This window comes from Pogona vitticeps, chromosome 2 (genome assembly GCF_051106095.1).
Source record: "Pogona vitticeps strain Pit_001003342236 chromosome 2, PviZW2.1, whole genome shotgun sequence".
NCBI classification, from domain to species: domain Eukaryota; kingdom Metazoa; phylum Chordata; class Lepidosauria; order Squamata; family Agamidae; genus Pogona; species Pogona vitticeps.
In genome coordinates, this window is record NC_135784.1 from 271,283,392 (window position 1) to 271,300,667 (window position 17,276).

General features: G+C 44.1%; 1 long non-coding RNA gene across 1 annotated transcript; it reads right to left on the bottom strand.

Annotated features, from left to right (window-relative positions):
• Window positions 1–1,462: 1,462 nt before the first annotated feature.
• LOC144587049 (uncharacterized) lies at window positions 1,463–9,106 on the bottom strand. Its single transcript, XR_013542214.1, has 2 exons — window positions 5,748–9,106; window positions 1,463–3,336 (listed from the first exon to the last, which is right to left on the bottom strand). It is a non-coding gene; the product is annotated as an uncharacterized LOC144587049 (long non-coding RNA).
• Between the last annotated feature and the right edge of the window lie 8,170 nt (window positions 9,107–17,276).

Sequence of the window (17,276 nt, forward strand, 5' to 3'; positions counted from 1 at the left end):
CCCCACCCCCACAGGGCCAGCGTGGGCAAAATAGTCAGCTTCCAGGTGGGGGCAGTGTCGCAAGGCTATTTTGCCCCCACTGGCCCTGTGGGGGGTGGAAGGAGTGTCGCAAGGGTCCAAGTGTGCCTTCCCGGACCCTTGCACCACTCCCCGCACCCCCCCATGGGGCCAGCGTGGGCGAAATCACCACCTTCTGGGACTCTTTTGAGGCTTGGGAAGCCTCAGAAGAGTCCCAGAAGGTAGTGATTTCACCCCCTCTGACCCCTGGGGGGGGCAGGGTGAGTCTCTAAAGGGTCGTGGAACACACCCTAGGACCCTTTAGAGACTCCCCCTCCCCCCAGGGGTCAGAGGGGCAAAATCGCCACCTTCTGGGACTCTTCTGAAGCTTCTCAAGCCTCAAAAGAGTCTCAGAAGGTGGCGATTTTGCCCTCTCTGACCCCCAGGGGGAGGGTGAGTCTCTAAAGGGTCCTGGAATACACCCTAGGACCCTTAGAGACTCACCCTGCCTCCCCAGGGGTCCGAGGGGGTGAAATTGCCACCTCTGGGACTCGTTTGAGGCTTGGGAAGCTTCAGAAGAGTCCCAGAAGGTGGCGATTTCGCCCCCTCTGGCCTTTGGGGGGGGGATGGGTAAGCCTCCAAAGAGTCCTAGGGTGTGTTCCATAAGACGGACCTCTCCATAAGGGCTCACCAATTTTTAGGAGAAGAAAACAATTTTTTTTCCTGTTTTCTTCTCCTAAAAATTTGGTGCATCTTATGGAGAGGTGCATCTTATGGAGCGAAAAATACGGTACATTTTTTAAAAAGGAAACTTTAAAAAGGAAAGTTTTTTTAAAGCTTTATGTTGCCTGTTGTGTTATTTGTCACAGAAAAAATGTCTGTGCAAAATAAAGGTGCTGGTTTCAATGACAGTATGCGAAAGAAAGAAAGAAAGAAAGAAAGAAAGAAAGAAAGAAAGAAAGAAAGAAAGAAAGAAAGAAAGAAAGACTTCACGATAAAACCATGATTAGCATTACTTATAATAATAACTGGGTGCCATTAAGTTGATTTCAATTTATAGTTCAGAGTTTTCTAGGTAGAGAGTTCTCAGAAGTCATTTGCCATTCTGTTATTCTGAGGGCATCCTGGGACTGTACAGGTGGCCCAGGACCACACCGGCTGGCTCTTCAAGGATGCACAGTGGAGAGTTGAACTCCCAACCTCTCCCTCCACAACTAAATGCCTAACTCACTAATCTATCCAGTCAGCTACAAAAAGTAGACGAGAATGCCTCAAAATTCTTAAGTTTCTTGTCTCTGCTCTGTGGCACAAGGAACAGCAACAGCAGTAGCAATGACATAACACTATGTCCTTCTTCCTTTTTGGGTGGTTGCTCATTATTACAACATTGGTCATATGACCTCACTGTTGGGAGAAAATGGCCAGTTTATACACAACAGCCCAGATGCTTTTACCCAGATTATTCTTGTGCTAATACTTCTCCCATCAGTGGATGTGCACTATTGAATTCTGGCCATACAGACTGATCTTTCCCCCCCTGCTGATAGTGGTGTGGAAAGAGCAATCTGTCTGATAACCTCCAGGGAGGAGGAGGAGAAGTATCTTCACAGTCTCTCCCAGAGAAAGGAGGATCATTCATATGTGTACACGTGACCCTCTCTCTCCAAGCTAGCATCACCAAAAGTGTTCTGCATCCTGCTTTGATTTTAACAGGTTTTCCACATCAGAGATGGGAGCATGCTTTCTGGGACAATAGTTCCCAGAATCCCTCTAGCCAGCAAGGAAAGTGTAATCCAAATGTAATGCTTGTCCAAAAATAATTGCTTCTAGGCTTTGCCTCACCTAAGCTTCCTTTCTGTTGTGGTGTTCTTTTGTTTTGTATTGATGTAGGCAGCTGTGAAATACTGACACAATATCCAAGTAATTCTTTGCAAAAGTACCATCTTTGTTGTGTTACAGATTCAGAACCTAAATCTATACTAGGCACTGTGCTGTGGCTATAGGTCCCCATTGTTATCCCTGTCCCCAGAGCCATCTCTCTCTTTTTGAAATACCACAAGCAAATTTTCTGCAGAAAGGCACTCATCCTTGACTGCATCACTTCTTTGACATTTCAGCTCAGGAACTAATTTCAGGACTGTTAGGTTGTGTGACAAATTGCTTTTTACCTGCTGAGTCTTCCAACAAGCTGAAGTGGGGGAGGTGGGAAGCCCTGGAATAGCTTATTCTCCCTTTCTCCTAGTGCTAACCCTTAATATTTGCAGAAGGAGCAATAATAATAATGACAGAAATAAAAGGAAAGGTAAGGAAAAAAGTACAGTAAAAAAGCTTTGATAATTTTTTTCACACAAAAAATGTCCTGAAAAGCAAGAAAAGAAATGCACAAAAAGTCTTTATTTATTTATTTATTTATTTATTTATTTATTTATTTATTTATTTATTTATTTATTTATTTATTTATTTATTTATTTATTTATTTATTTATTTATATGCCACCCACTCTACCCAAAGGTCTCTGGGTGGCTTACAACAATTAAAATTCAATTAAAATACAATAAAAGATAAAACGATTAAAATAGATACTCTAAAAATTGCCATCAGGACCCACAGTTGATGTTATTTCAGTTAAAAGTCTTCTGGAACAGGAAGGTTTTGACCTGGCACTGAAACGTCATCAACACTGGCGCCAGACGAATCTCCCTTGGGATAGCGTTCCATAGCCTGGAAGCAGCTGCCGAAAAGGCCCTTTGTCTACAAGCCGTCCCTCTTACCTCCTTGAGGGATGTCTCTTTCACTAGATCTTAACTGCGAGGTACTGGCTGCAATCTTTAAAATCTCTTCTGTTCTCTGAAGGGCACAAACCACTGGTTTTTGCTAGTTCACTTATCTGCCAAACAGGTGTTTGGATCTTCAAATCTCCACCTCCTCTGGCAGCCGCCCACTCAGAGGTAGTGACCTGGCTTCCTTGCCCTGCCTCCTCCAGATGCTGCCTCTGAGTGGACATCTGCCAGAGGAGGTGTGGCTTTCAAGCACTAAACACCTGCTTGGCCAATAAGTGAACCAGGACAAACCACCAGACTGGCAGCTTGTGCCCATCTCTGCTCTGAAGTAACTAGAACACAACTGCAGCTTGTTACTGTTAGAGCAATTGTTGTCGTTTTAAAGACATCTGAATGACATGGGCTGGTGGGCTGTGGCAGAAAACACATTTGCCATCCATTCATTGTTGTTGTCACCTCAGTACCTGCAACAGAGCACGAGGCAGCAACCCAACGTAGAATGTGAATCAGCATGTGGCTCATGTAATATTTCCATTTCACCAGGGAGTGATGTCACATCCTGTAATGATAACAGTAATGTAAAATGTTACAAAAGGAAGGAAATGATGTCTTACATAGTTAAAATTATACTATCACCCTCCACGTGGACAGATTGTTGTAACTGCCAACACCAAGCAAAATCTTGCCTGCTCCCCTTCCCTACACACTTATTGCTTCTCTCATTCAGTTGCCTGAAGAGAGGGTTATATCTCTTCCTGTTATTATCCTCTTCGATCTGTATAGAATTTCAGTAAAGCTGCGCTTCTCTTTCTATATGGCTCAGCAGGAGGAGAAGGAACAAATTAAAATAGGTTGTAAAGGAGGGGAAAGACAGATAAGTAGCTAAAGACTGGATCATCATGCCTGTCTAATCTCATCTGAAAAGCCAAGCAGGGTCCTACCTGCTTAGTGCTTGGATGAGAATTTGGCTGTTTTCTGTGTAATGCATATGCAGTGCATGAATTGCACTTCAGACATTATGGCCTTTGAAAAATGCATCTCTCCTGCAAGAAGAGGCAATGGACAAATTCAAGGAAAGTTAGATTGTATCACCAGCCAATTGGATCTCCTAACTATACTTCCAGAACTTTGTCACTGGAAGACTTTAAAAGGGTTTGATTTGTGTCTATGTGCGTGTGCTTTAAATCAGTTCAATAGTTCTTTTCACCATTTATTGTATGCTCATGTCTAGGGATATTGATCTGAACATATTTTATCACTAAGAGAAGGTGATGTATTTAAACTTCTAAAGATTTTGTTCTTAGCACATTTTTATCTGTGAGTCACTTTTCCCAGGGCCTGAGAGCTTTAATAGCTCACAATTCATCACTCTTCAATAGTTCATTTGAGATATATACTTAAAAGGAATTTTCATCTGATCTCTTACTTGGCTAGTTTTAGAGGTCCCAGCATGGTACCTAATTAACTCAGCAGGATCACTTCCATTCCTTTAAATAGTTAATATTAGCATCTCAGAAACACCTGCATTCCCACATTTCTTTGGAGTCCTGCTTTAAAAAAATCATTGCTTGAGGGTGGGCTGTCACTAGAACCTGTAATTTGAGGGTGGATACATTTTTTAAAACTGACATTATGCATGTTCCTGTCTCATTTATGACAGGAATGCTCAAAGGTTGTCAAAGAAAGCATTGGAGTGTCAAGGTACAAATAAATGGAACCTCTCTAAGTACAGCTAAAATAATGCAATATTTTAGTATGAGCCTTAGATCAAGGAGAGGCTGAAAGCCCTGTGTACTCCTTTCCTTGCTGGCTGAATAGCTCGGTGATTTAGCCAGATGTTGAGAGCTCAATTTCCTACTGTGTTTCCAGAGAGAAGAGCCTGCCTGTGTGACCATGTATCATCATGATCATTGTTAGGGAAGGAATTTTGCATTTTAAAATATGGGGGTGGGGGGAGAGAGATGATCTTTTGTTGCTTTTGTAGTCTTTCCTTGATTTCTGACAGAGATCCTCTTAAACATTAATACTGTAGTTTGTTTATGTTAATGAAGAGAGGAACACAAAAGTTGTTTTCTTTTGTTTTCTTTGGTTTACATTTCCTTTTGCTTTACATCACCCACCCTTCCATATCACTGCTGCTGCCAGGCAGCCTGCCTGTGTCAGTGCCCCTCTGTGGAGTTATTTTGGGGACACACACACCTGTTTTCTTTGGTGATTTCCCCCTCTTTCATCCTTTCCTTTCTTAGATTTTTTTTTTTTTTTTGCTGACTTCCTGGGCTCAAAAAGAAATATAAAACAAGAGAAGGCATCAAGTTGTAGGGGGTAGAAAATTCTCTCCATATTCTAGTGATTTTGATTTGTGTTTATCTGCTTGCTTTTATTTATTTATTTTTTTTCCAGAGAGGGAGCTCTGTGTCTGTATTTTATTTTGCTATTTTTTCCCCTGCGTGCTCGGGAGGATGCTTTCTCTGTTTGACTATTTAAAAAATGTTGTTTGGTTAATTTACAATGTATCTCTTCTGATAAAGTTGTATATTTGCAGATGTGTTGGGGGGCTGTTTTGTTTGGTGATGGCTCCCATTGGTTGCATTGTTGCCTGCTTTTTTACTACACTGATTCTCTGTTACCTTGCCTCTGCTTTTTTTAAACACTATTACTTTTGGGGAACTCTGTGCTAAGAATATCTCTGCCAGAATGTTGATTTGGATTCTGGGAACTATAACCCCAGAAAATTATTGTTTTCAAAATTTGATTTGTTTGTAGTAAACAATATAATCTAGTTATTAAAGAAGCTTTTTGTGATGCATGAATTTCTCAGTGTCATTTTCCCCCATATTCAGTTTTTTTTTAAAATCAAGCTGTCACCATGTTGTTTATGAAGAAACTTTAAAATGTTAGTCTTCTCAGAAAACAAAACAGTACAGGACATAATCTGTACTGGTCAGATTAAAGATGTACAGCTATACTCACCAATGAGAGGACCATGTTGTATCTGCTCTATGTAGCTGCTACAGATGAGGAAAACTGTCAAGGTCAATTCAGTATGTGGTTGAAAAGAAAGGGATTCAGGACCAGTCTTCAGAGAAATATGCACTCCAAGCTGCCTGAATGGATAGCTTTGTCATTTTCTCTGTATTACACTGTTTCCCCAGATTTCTTGAATTTCAGGTTCTTTCCATCCTGTTTATTAAGAAATGGTCACATTTCATAATTTCTTATTGAAGAAAATTGGTTGAGTGGTATTCTATGCCAGTGGTTCTTAACCTTTTTGAAAGAAACGCCCCCTTGAGCCATTGAGGAAGTTATCATCGCCCCCCTCGCCATGGTGATGATATCTTATTTATTTATTTATTCATTTATTTATGACACTTACATCCAATGACCCCTGGAAAAAAAATTCAATTCCAAGAAAATGAAATGCCCCCAAAAAGTAACATTTAATGATTTAGTTGCAAGCGAATTTTAAGATGCAAAAAGAAATATTAAAAGGGCATAAAAACAAACCGCAATGCAGGAACTAAAAATTTCAAGACAAAAACTCTGATACTAAATTAAGATTGGAGGAAAATATATATTCATGCACACTGTAAAAAGGCTGCAGCCATCTTCACAGGTTTGGCTTGCTCCAGCGCCCCCCTACTGCCCCCCTTCTACTCGAGCGCCCCCATGCCACCCCTTTTCGTTCTACTGCCCCCCTGAAAAATGAAATCGCCCCCTGGGGGGCATTATCGCCCACGTTAAGAACCACTGTTCTAATCCATTCCTATCCCTCTGAAAGTCACCTTATAATGTGATCTGGGAACTGACTCACATGGAAGAAATCATATTAGGCTTTTAAGAAATTTTAGAGATGATCAGCTTGGAACTCTAGTGGTTTCCTAGAAGGATGGATTTCTCCAGCCATGGTATAGTCCACAAGAATAACTTTTTGTGTTTCCTTTTCACACAGACTACATGCCCAGCTGGAATGGCACTTTGATTATATTAAAAGTGAAAACTAAAACATCTGTTCTCTGAACTACAGGAGGAAAAGCCACATTCCAACTGAACCTTCTAGGTTTTCCAGCTGGCTTTATGGTTTATAATACCTGTGGAGCCAATATAAAATACTTGCGGCTATATGCAGAAGAGGGACTTATGAGCCAGAACAAGGATCTCCTAGACTTTCAATTATCCTAATGCAACTGAGGCTAGCAAAAGCTGAATTACTTGTAAGAGTTTATGTACCTTCAAGTAATAAAATAATGCTTTCTCTCATACAGTGAGCTCTTAAAGCAAATTTCAACGCAGTTATATAAAATAAATGAGGTAAATAAGAAGAGAACAGATAAAGGTTCAGGATCTTTTGCTCATAATATATCAGAGTCTGTATTATTTCTGAATGTGAAGTTAATAGTGCAAAAGTGCTGAACTTTAAAATGTCAGGTTTGTAGGTAATGTGTGTGGGCTGTTGAAAGAAAAGGTTTTCAAAGATATTACATGAGGATTTGACCTTGAAAGGCTCAAGTTTTCCAGAAATGGTTTTCCCTTTAATGAAAATAAACCAGAAGTTTTGATCTATGTTCTAGTGGCACCGCATGAAATCTACAAATGAGATACTCAGATTATTGTCCTAAGCAAAGAACTAAGGAGCCAGGTTTTACAGACCTTCTTGGCACGCTGGGAATTCTCTTGTCGTTGCTCTAGGAGCAATGGGAACCAAAACTGAAATTGAACATGCTGCCAGCTTCTAGATTGCATCACCTCTCTAATTTCAGAGGTTCATTGCTGGCCGATATATCTTCACAGTATATGGAGCACATTCTGAAGCCAGAAACAACCATCAGAAGTAACCTGCAATTAGAGCTGAAAGCATGTTAATGTTGCAGAGAAGTGACTGAGGCAGTATTTCTGAGTTTATGAAATCAAACTTTAGAGGAATTATGTACTGAAGTCCAGAACACCAAAGCAAAAAAGCAAAGCATGCTGCTTATATACTGACCCATAGCGCTTGAAGAACTCTCTGGGTGGTTTACAAGTTAATTATGCAGGCTACACATTCCCCCCTCCCCCAGTGAGCTGGGTACTCATTTTACCAACAATGGAAGGATAGAAGGCTGAGTCAACCTTGAGCCGGCTACCTGGGATTGAATCCCAGGTCGTGAGCACAGTTTTGGCTGCAGTACAGCGGTTTAACAACTGTGCACACCAGACACAATCAGACATTGACTGAAATCTGGTTACATAACTAACACTGAAGTCAGGGTGATGACACTATCAGCAGTGTCAATTTTTCAGAGATTAAGCGTGTCCTACTTCTCTCCCAAGGCTGCCACCATTATAGGGGAGTTGTGGGACAGGAAGAGGAAGTCTTTAGTTACTGAAGCTCACTGCTGCCTGGATGACTTTACTGGTGGGAATGATTTAAAGTCCCTATGACTTTTTGCTCATGAAAGGGATTATACAGGTGCCTTAGAAACTCTGAGAGAGAAGTCAGAAGTGTTTAATTTCCAAACAATCCCTACTGCTGCTGATGTCATCAGTATTGTGGCCTAATGTCAGGCCACTGAATAAGACACAATGACACATAACTGGATTTAAAAAGGTCACAGCTTTTATTGATAGCAGCCTGCAGTTCGTTTGGTTTGAGCATTGAGGTTGGATCCAGTTCCATCAGGAGCCCCGAATGCCACCTGATGTATCCTATATCATTCCAGTTGTACAGTATCTGGGTGATAGCGCAGGAATGGCAGCCAGTGGAGACCCACAGGTATTAGCCACTCTGTGTCTCCCTGCCACCCAGGGGCAAGGCCAGGCTCCCCCCCCCCAAGCTGGGAACCCTTCTGGCCCCCTCCCTGGGCTCCTTCAAGGGGTTCCTTATCAATCGAAGCAGGCAGCTCCCCTCCTGCCATCCATTGCTCTCCTGGATCCATCGTAATGCTCCAGAACTGCCAACAAAGATGTGACAAGAACAAGAAATCAGTCAATAACAAAACATGTCCAAAAGCCAACTCTTAAATGCCGTAACTGTACTGTCCATGAACCTTCAGGGTAGGTGGGTTGGGGGAAACTGTCAGTTGCCAATGAGGTCCCAGCAGCTCCAGCCTCTGTTACATCCTGGGCTGGCAGACCGGATTGAAAATCTGTTCCCTCCGGTCTGCTAGCCAGCTCCTCACCCCTTCAAGTTTGGTGAAGATTGGATTCTGGATGTATGAGTCATATGCCCCCAAAGGGCCCCCCTAGGCACTTAGAGATGCCAAAATCACAGAGAAGCTTCCCCTGACTCTCTTCAATCCATCTGAAGACTGGGTTTCCCCAAGCCAGCTCTAAAGGGCACTTTCCTGGAGGGATCCACTTTGTGGGTGTATATTTCAGATGTCTGAAATACAACCTTCACCAAACTTGGAGGGATTGTAGAGCAGAGTCAGGGGAGGCTTCCCTGTGATTTTGGTGTCCCTAGGTGCCTGGGAGAAATTTTCCTGTGGTTCCCTCTTTTTGGGTGTAAAACTGGGCATCTGAAGCCCAATTATGGTGTCTCTAGGTGCCTGGGAGGCAGTTTTATAGGGTTTTAAAGGCAAAAATGAATCAGCAAAAAATAATAAATTCATTATTCATGACTCGTTGACCTTGATGAATCATGAATCAAAACAAATCACCATTTTTCTGATTTGTGCCTATCTCTAATCTACACCAGACTTCTCACTATTTTTAAATCAGGTGGGAGTGGTTAAAATGCATTACTTGAAAATACTACCCTCTTTTGCAAATGGAACAGGCAAAGCCATCTATGTTTCTTGAAACACCTTGCACTTCAGTCCTCTCTTGCACATGGCTGGCTGGGAGAATATTGAGCTTGAGGTGGATCAGTGCCCCATTTGTCCTAATTGGACACCCTGCACTGACCAGAGTGGGAGATGGGACTAAGGGGTTTCTAAGAGTGGTGCAAGCTGAATGAGTACCAGGGTGAAGAGGCAGAGAGAGAGGAGAAGAGCCCAGGGTAAAAGAAAGAACAAAGAGGGACTGGAGAGAAAAAAGAGGATTCTGGGTTGAGAGAAGGACTCAAAGATTTTTAATCTGGGTGATAGCAATTGCTAGGTGTCACATACAGCACTGATGGTACCTGTCTGTCATGGGTTTGGAGGGAAAGTTCCATCCTATGGGGAGTGGAAGGCGGGACATCAGGGGGGAGGAGCTGTACTGTATATATATTTGGAGCTGATGTGGAGAAGGGGAGTTGGAGTCTGTGTGTCAGACTGGGTACAACTGTTTGTCAGTTAGTACATACCTGATAGGTTCAGGTTTCTATTTAGGTAGCCAGAACTGATAGGTTCAGGGTCTGTGCGTTACCTTAAGGTGTTCCGTGGGAACCAAGCTGTTGTATGTGTGTGATTGGGACTATGCCACGTTCCTGTATCCTATTTACCTGATCCTTTTGTTTACCCTGTTTGTTGTTTCAATAAACCTTGTTCTTTTATTTATTAAAATCCATTCCTGGTCTGTGTGACTCCTTATAGGGAATGGTTGGTGGCAGCATAACTATAGGGTGGGATACTTCAGTAGGTCTGGGGTTGCCACATTGATTGGTGTCCAGCGTGTGGGATACGACTGGTCCAGTTGTCCAGTGGTCCAGCAAAGCCTTGGCAAGTGTGCCCAGAGCAAGGGGGGTCTAGTCAGGGAAAATCTGAGGGCGCGTAGGTAATCTTCTAGGCTTACCTCACGGGGAGGTAGGCTAGTGGAAGAACGTGCAAACTCAGATTGGGGGACTAGATTACGGAGCTCTGAGGCAACCTGTTTTGGCGGGAAAGGGCTGAGGCAAAGCTGCGTGAAGTAACAGTGATCTAGCCTGTCTGCTGAGAGGCCTAGCAGAGGGGGTGGATTCTGCCTGGCAACAGTTGCAAGTTGGTGCTGAAGGGACAGCAGCAGTCTATAGAAGGCTGTTTCTGAGGCAAAAGGAAAAAAGTTGTCATTTTATTTTGAGGCGTGACATTTGAAGGCAGCCTATTCTGGGGGGATTATGCCCTTGACTCGAAGCCAAATGGCAGAAATGGGGGAAGTGAGAGAACCACAGGGAGAACAAGGTTCTGAGGAGGAATTTGGCTCAGTGCAGGATGAGAGCACGGGAGAACTGACCTCAGAACTCAGAAGAATGCTCCTAGCCCAACAGCATGAACTGAGGGTGAGGGAAATGGAGGAAAAGGAAAGGGAGAAACAGAAAATTTGAGATGGAAAGAGAGAGAGAAAGAATGGCGTTTGAAAGGGAAGAGAAACAGAGACAGTTGGAGTTAGAAAGAATGGTGTTTGAAAAGGAAGAGAAACAGAGACAGTTGGAGTTAGAAAAAATGGCGTTTGAGCTGAAGAAGCTGGAGATGATGAGTGGAAATAGGAATAACAATAATGATGAGGGGAACCCAGGGAATGGGGAAGGCAGCCTGTCTAAAACTGACCTGAAGAAATTCCCTGTGTACCACAAGGGAGATTGCCCTGAGGTGTTCTTTTCCCTCGTGGAAAGAGCGTTTGTGGACTTCTCAGTAAGGGAAACTGAGAAGATGACCATTATGCGATCTTTAATCAGTGGCAGCCTGGCAGAAGTCTATGCAGAGATGCCAGTGGAACTGCTGAAGGACTTCGCTGAGTTTAAAAAACTGGTGTTTGCCCGGCATGGGATAAATGCTGAACAGCTGAGGCAAAGATTCAGGTCACTCACGAAAAAACCAGAGCAGACTTTTACCCAGGTGGGGGCCCAACTGGTGAGGTTGCTAGAGAAATGGCTGTCTCAGGAGGGGACAGAGACCTTCCAGCAGCTCAAAGACCTGATAGCGCTGGAACAATTTTATTCAGTCCTGCATGGGGAACTAAAGTTCCATGTGAGGGAGAGGAAACCTAAATCGGTGACAGAAGCGGCAGAGATCGCAGATTTTATTTCCCAAATAAGGAAGCCCTTAGGTGCTGAGGGGAAATCTGTGGGTAAGCCCAAAGAAACCTACAGCAGGTACTCTCAGGGACCAGGGAAAAACCAGCAAGGGGGAGGGGCCCATGTTGAAGGGAAGCCCTCAGACATGAAACCACCAAGACCTCAGATTTTGGAGGGAAAACCAAAACCAGATGAGAAAGACTCCAAGTACAGCAGAAAATGTTATTTCTGTCAAGGAAAGGGCCATCTAATCTCAGAGTGTGAGAAATTAAAGCAGCTAAAGGGAAATTTGCCTCATGATTTGAGTGGAACCAAGCCAAAAGCTGTGTTCTGTGTCCAGACAGAGCAAAGCTCCTTGCCATTGAGGGAGCCTGTTGCTATGGCTACTCACTCTGAACCAGTTACATCTGCTGATCAGGCTGGGGAAAATGGTCCTCTTGTGGAGGTCAAGCGCTGCTTACTAGTTAGGACAGATTCGCAATTGTTTGAGACCGCAGGGGTGGACGTAGGAATACTTGACCATCAGTATAGGGGGCTAAGGGATACTTGTTCCCAGGTGACCCTGTGCCATCCAGACATTATTCCTAGGAAGTATATAATCCCAAATGAGAGCCTGAAGGTGGCAGGGATTGAGGGGCAGGTGATCTCACTGCCAGTAGCTGAGGTACCTGTGAGCTTTCAAGGCTGGAGGGGAGTTTGGCGGCTAGCGATTTCATCGACTCTGCCAGCAGCCGTGCTCGTGGGAAATGACCTGGCTGAACATGTGAAACGGGTGCTAGTGATTACACGCTCACAAGCTACCACGGGGACAGTTCAGGGGGGTACTGAAGAGCCCGAGGTTGAAGCAGATGAGGGTAGTCCCGAAGCCGTGGCAGAAACCTTAGCCACGGACAGCAAATTTGGCCAAGAGCAAAAGGCAGACGCCACTCTCCGAAAGTGTTTTGAAAAGGTGACAGACACCCAGCTAACACCTGAAACCCCAGCGAGATTTCGCGAGAAAAAGGGAATTTTATATAGAGAGACCCTGATGAATATCTCAAAAGGGGGAGATGGGATCAGAAGTCAGCTAGTGGTACCTGAAAAGTATCGCCCCATGATCTTACAAAGGGGGCACTCTGACATGTTTGCTGCGCACTTGGGGGTGAACAAAACACAGCAGAGAATCACACAAAATTTTTACTGGCCTGAAATAGGGAAGCAGATCAAGGAGTTCTGTAAACAATGTGATGTGTGTCAGAGGCAGGGGAATAACCGTGACAGGACCAAAGCGAAGTTGTGCCCTTTGCCTGTGATTGACACCCCGTTGAAATGTATAGGAGTGGATATTGTGGGACCTTTGCCCAAGGCCACAAAGAGGGGGAACCGGTTCATTCTCACCATTGTGGACCATGCCATGAGGTACCCCGAAGCCATACCCTTGACTAACATCGAAACTAACACAGTGGCAGATGCCTTGGTGGGGTATATGTCCAGGATGGGATTTGCCTCAGAAATAATCACAGATTTGGCCACATCGTTTACATCAAAGCTCATGAAACGGTTATGGCAAATCTGTGGAATTAAACACAAGGAAACCACTGCCTATCACCCCGAAAGTAATGGGTTAACGGAGAAGTTCAATGGGACTCTGATGCGCATGATTAGGGCTTACTTGGCAGAGAATCCAAACAATTGGGACCAGAAGCTGCAATCCCTTTTGTTTGCTTATCGATCAGTGCCCCAAGCCAGTACCGGGTTCAGTCCGTTTGAACTTTTGTTTGGGAGAAAAGTAAGAGGTCCACTTGATTTAATCAAACAAAATTGGGAGCAGATCACCCAGGATGACCCACAAGATGTTGTGACGTATATAGACACTTTAATGAATGGCCTGAAGAGAAACCTAGAGCTAGCAGCAGAAAACCTGCAAGCTCAGAAGGTCAGACAGAAAACCTGGTATGACCAGAAAGCCAGGGAGAGGCACTTTAACCCAGGGGAGGAAGTGCTTTGGCTTAGGCCCTGCAAAGAGAACAAACTGCAGCTCAAATGGGCAGGACCATACAGGGTCATTTCCAAGATGTCAGATCTGAACTACCTTATAGAACAGGAGGAACACCAAGCACGGAGGGTGGTACATGTGAATGCCCTGAAACCCTACTACAGAGGGGAACAGAGGGTTTTATTTGCCATAAAAGCAGCTGAGAGTGAGGAAGCTGAATTACCCTTCTGGGAGGGTAGAGGGGAAGTGAAATACAACCCAGATGAGGTGAAGATCAGTCCTGCACTCACCCAAGACCAGCAGCAAGAACTAAAAGTGCTGCTCACTAAATATCATAAAGTTTTTTCAAATAAGCCGGGGATAGTGAAGGGAGTGATGCATCGGATCCACACAGGGGATGCACCCTCGCAAGCAGTATCCCCATACCGAGTGACGGGACCCTATAGGGACAAGGTGCGGAAGGAGCTGGACGAGATGCTTAGGGAGAACATAATCGTCCCCTCTTCTAGTCCTTGGTCCTCTCCGATAGTCCTGGTGGACAAGCCTGATGGGAGCATTAGATTTTGTGTAGATTACCGAAAATTAAACCGCGTAACCACTGCTGATGCCTACCCAATGCCCAGGCTAGACAACCTGATTGAAACCATAGGGGGTTGTCGGTTCATTTCATCGTTGGACCTAGTAAAGGGTTACTGGCAATTAAGGATTGATCCCAGGGATCAGGAAAAGACCGCATTTTGCAGCCCTTTCGGTCTATATGAGTTTAGAGTCCTTAGTTTTGGTCTCAGAAATGCACCAGCCACATTCCAAAGGCTGATGGACCAGACCTTAGCAGGGCTCAGTGACTTTACTGTGGCCTACATTGACGATATAGGGATCTTCAGCAATACCTGGGAAGATCACCTGAAACACCTGGAGATAGTGCTGCAGAGGTTAAGTGCAGCAGGGCTAACAGTAAAGGCAAGCAAGTGTCAGCTGGGTAGCCCAGAAATAAAATACTTGGGTCACATAGTAGGGGGAGGAGTGATCAAACCCCTAGAGGCCAAGATAGAAGCCGTTCGTGATTGGCCCAGACCCAACACCAAGAAAAAAGTCAAATCATTTCTTGGGTTGGTGGGCTACTACAGAAAGTTCATCCCGAGGTTTAGCGAGATGGCGACTCCGCTGACCGATCTGACGCGGAAGAAGACTGATGACCGCATCCCGTGGACCAGCGACTGTGAGGAGGCGTTCCAGAGGTTGAAGGAGGCGCTCGTCCATTATCCAGTGCTGCGTGCTCCCGACTTCGACCGGGAGTTCATCATCTACACCGATGCGTCTAACAGCGGGGTAGGAGCAGTTCTTTGCCAGGAGGATGAAAATGGTGACCAGCATCCAGTGTCCTACCTGAGTAGGAAACTCCAGAAAGGTGAGAGACATTTGGCAACCGTGGAAAAGGAGTGCCTGGCCATAGTATACGCAATTCAGAAGGCCAAACCTTACATCTGGGGAAGACATTTTGTTCTGTGCACTGACCACTCACCACTGCAGTGGTTAAAGACAATGAAAACCCATAATAGTAAACTTATGAGGTGGGCTTTAAACCTGCAAGATTTTGACTTCGAAGTGAAGGTGGTCAGAGGGTCAATGAACTGTGTTGCTGACGCCTTGTCAAGAAGACCCGACGAGTGAAGACGGCGAAGAAACCATGGACTATGTATATTTTGGTGACCAAAAGTTAAATGTACCTGTTTATTGAACAGGCTTGGTTTGTATTAATAAAGGTAACTTAATGTATTGCAAATATTAATGTTTAAATGCATAAGTGATGTGTTTGACCTAGAGTGAGTAAGTATGGGTTATGGGATTGTATGATATTGTATAACTGTTTTGTGTTTTGATCCTGGTTGTTTTTTGGAGAAAAGCACTTTAGCTTTTCCCCCGCAAAACAACTTATAAAGAGGGGAGGTGTCACATACAGCACTGATGGTACCTGTCTGTCATGGGTTTGGAGGGAAAGTTCCATCCTATGGGGAGTGGAAGGCGGGACATCAGGGGGGAGGAGCTGTACTGTATATATATTTGGAGCTGATGTGGAGAAGGGGAGTTGGAGTCTGTGTGTCAGACTGGGTACAACTGTTTGTCAGTTAGTACATACCTGATAGGTTCAGGTTTCTATTTAGGTAGCCAGAACTGATAGGTTCAGGGTCTGTGCGTTACCTTAAGGTGTTCCGTGGGAACCAAGCTGTTGTATGTGTGTGATTGGGACTATGCCACATTCCTGTATCCTATTTACCTGATCCTTTTGTTTACCCTGTTTGTTGTTTCAATAAACCTTGTTCTTTTATTTATTAAAATCCATTCCTGGTCTGTGTGACTCCTTATAGGGAATGGTTGGTGGCAGCATAACTATAGGGTGGGATACTCCAGTAGGTCTGGGGTTGCCACACTAGGAAATAATATACAGTACATGTCCAAATGGAATGGGGGTGGGATTTCTACTCCCTTGAAGGCCAGGGAATCCTTCTAACTATTCCATCTGTTTGATGATGTATGAATGTTAATATCAAGGGAATTCAATTTGGTAGGCAGGCCTTTAAAAATGAATGAAAATAATCAGCACGGATCATAACTCTACATTAGACATTATTCCTAATATCTAGAAGAAGGTTTCTGAGAAGTTTTGTGTTTTTATAGTGAAAGCAATCATTGCTCTCATTTCTCGTAAATCCAATGCGGATTTTATTCAAGGGCAAGGAAGCCAGGTGTGGACATTTCCTGGGAAGAACTGGCAGTTTGGTTCAGTACGTCCTTGGCCTGCCTAAGATTTCCCTTTCCAGACATTTATAATTTCTGGCTGTCACAGCCTTGGCTAACACAGTTTTCTGCTCTAGTCATTCCATCCTGAATGACTTTTTGTAATTGGAGATTTCATTATCTTTGAAAAACAAAAGTAGGTATTAATTAAGCCGTAAGCGGAAATATTCCCAAACTGAAATGAAATCAGCATTCCTATGTGGTTCCTCTCAGAACCCTGGCTAGCACAGCTAGAGGTGAAGGCTTCTAGGAGTTTTAGTCCTGGGTTACCCAAATTTGGGAACCACTGTGGCAGAGGATGCTATCCAGCTGTCAGTGATGAAATAAGATTCAACTACTGCATGAGAAAGCTTCTGTAGATGAAATGGAGGGGGCACTGTTTTGCCCTTTGTCTCAGGCAGCAAAACATCTTGGGCCACCATTGGCTGTCCACTCTGTCAGAGCTCTTCATAGATTTGGATGAAAAGGAAAGGAAGCAGGAGCCAGCTAGTTTCACCTGCCTTGTTGTACTTTGTCCCAAAGTTTAGCATCTTACTAAACAAGTACAGCAGGCATCCAATTGATGCTTGCTGATTAATTTGCAAAGCAAATGGGCCATACTCTGTTTGGCCTAAAATGGCAATTATGTGAGCATTTCCCTGTTCTCTCCTGCCCCTCTCACATTGCACAACCAGTCACGTGACCAGGCACATGAGCAATCTAACAACAATCTAACAACTGTGGGATTGCAAAGAGGAGCCTGCCATAGAAGAGGAATGCTTATGCAGTTACCTGTCAGGATCTGGCCCACACTGCCCTGGAAGCTGCAGGATTGGGGCCAGCCTGACCCAGGAATGGC